Source organism: Furipterus horrens, unplaced genomic scaffold (genome assembly GCF_987537825.1).
Source record: "Furipterus horrens unplaced genomic scaffold, mFurHor1.1.pri manual_scaffold_11, whole genome shotgun sequence".
NCBI lineage: Eukaryota > Metazoa > Chordata > Mammalia > Chiroptera > Furipteridae > Furipterus > Furipterus horrens.
This window is the reverse complement of record NW_028327181.1, coordinates 17,526,931-17,528,964: the sequence shown is the minus strand read 5'-3', so window position 1 is coordinate 17,528,964 and position 2,034 is coordinate 17,526,931. Positions and strand designations below refer to the sequence as shown.

The 2,034-nt window shown below is 49.0% G+C and overlaps 1 long non-coding RNA gene across 1 annotated transcript; it reads right to left on the bottom strand.

The window, feature by feature from the left end:
* Nucleotides 1-513: 513 nt before the first annotated feature.
* On the bottom strand, nucleotides 514-1,349 carry LOC149997094 (uncharacterized). Its single transcript, XR_016514203.1, has 2 exons — nucleotides 1,182-1,349; nucleotides 514-1,070 (listed from the first exon to the last, which is right to left on the bottom strand). It is a non-coding gene; the product is annotated as an uncharacterized LOC149997094 (long non-coding RNA).
* Nucleotides 1,350-2,034: the final 685 nt, after the last annotated feature.

The window sequence follows — 2,034 nt, the reverse complement described above, 5'->3', positions numbered from 1 at the left end:
CATACTTTGGGGGTGCCTGAGGAGTGGGGGCCATGCACAACACATGTCTTGAAGAAACAAATGGCCACTTGGAGAGATCCCATCATAATGGGATGACATTTCATGTGCAGGGCTGCATCCCGGAGAATCATTCAGGAATCAGAGGGGAGGGGTGATGCTGAGAGAGCCAGAATCTTTCATTCAAATTCCCACATCAAAATTTCCTTGGTTATGAAGATCATTAGGAGCTCAGAAAGGAAAAATGAACAAAAGAATAAAAGAAAAAAAGAAGGAAGAAAGAAAAAAAACAAAGAAGGGAGGGAGGAAGGGAGGAAGAAAAAACTTCTACTTTGTTTTCATTCCAGTCCAGTTGGCATACGTATGGGAGACCATGGATTTAATGTGAGGATTTCCCAGAGGACTGTGGGTAATCTGCCCAACAAGCAGAGTTGGGGCTTCCTTGTGGCTGTTACAATTAAGTGTTTGAAATAAGTGGCTTTCTGGATCCACAAAGTACATGCAAAGACAATAAACAACAGAGAGAGTTGTTTTATTTATTTATTTTTTTGTTTGGATTTCATGTGAGAGAGAACACCTGAATAAAGAAAACACCGCATTCTCAAAGCTTTGGGAGACGAGACAGGAACACGTAGAGAATGAGTTCTCCAGTCCATGCTCCATGAACCCCTGCTCAGGGTGAGGAAACCTCTTCAGCGCAGGGAGGGAGCCAGTGAGCACAGGGCAGGTTTTGGTCTCACTTCCCCATGAACTGGCACCACTGTGGAGAGTGCCACTGCTTGTATATGAACAACAGTAATAATCAGCCTCGTCCTCAGACTGGAGCCCAGAGATGGTCAGGGAGGCCGTGTTGCCGGACTTGGAGCCAGAGAAGCGATCAGGGATTCCCGAGGGCCGATTACTGACATCATAAATCAGGAGTTTGGGGGCTGTGCCCGGTTGTTGTTGGTACCAGGAGACAAGATTATAACGTCCAATGTCATTGCTGCTTCCAGCACAGGAGATGGTGACCGACTGTCCCACAGCCCTGGACATTGAGGGAGGCTGAGTCAGGGCAGACTGGGCCCAGGAACCTGAAAAGAAGAATAACACACTCTGGTAATTTCTGGGACTAGGTGAGCCTACAAGGAGGAGAACAAGGATCAGCCCAGATGTCCCCATGGTCCCTTCCCTGGAGGCCTCACCTGAGTCCTGAGTGAGGAGGGTGAGGAGGAGCAGAGCCCAGGCCATGGTGGCGATACCCCAAGATTGTTGCCTTCTGTGCCCCCAAGCCTGGACCTGGCTCCCTCAGACCTCTCTTATTCTGTCACCCTGCCCTAGAGGAGGGAGGGCCCTCCATGCAAATTTGCTTCTGATGTGTCTCCTTACCCTACTCAGACCTGAGCCTTGATTCTAGATATTTTGCATCCCTGGACAACAGAGCAAATCTGAGGCATTCAGTCTCTCTGACATGGATTTTCTAAGACTGAGCCCATGACAATTCCCACGGAATGCAGTCAGACTTAAAAGGTCCCCATCCTTCCAACGATGGGTGTCATGATGTGGTCAGTTGGCGAAATAATCCCAGTATTTCTTTTTCTTCTACATGGGTAAAGGGTGAGGGCAGCGTTCAGAAGGTCTGGTAGTAATCTAATCAATTTTCTTCCCAGTCACAGAAGACAGAGCTGGTGGTTGATCACATCCCGCACCCCATTCCCATCCATCCCCCTCAATAGGATGGGTCCTACTCCTATCTGTTCCCTGTCTCTGCACTGAGGCTGAGATTTGGGGACATTTATGGTCCTCTCTTGCAAAGCATTTTGAAGCAGTACTGACTGGGGACACTGCTTCCAAATTCTCCCTTAGGATGAGCTCAGCTGGAATCAAATTTTGGCACCTCATACAGGCCGGGCTAAAGCACAGCAACGACCACCCCCAAATCCAGGCTTTCACTGCCACCTGGTGGCTAACACTGGAGTGACAAACTTCAAGTTGGAGTACCTGGCAAGAAACGCCCTGCTCTGCTTACCTCCCAGGTTCCCTCTTTCTCATCTCAGC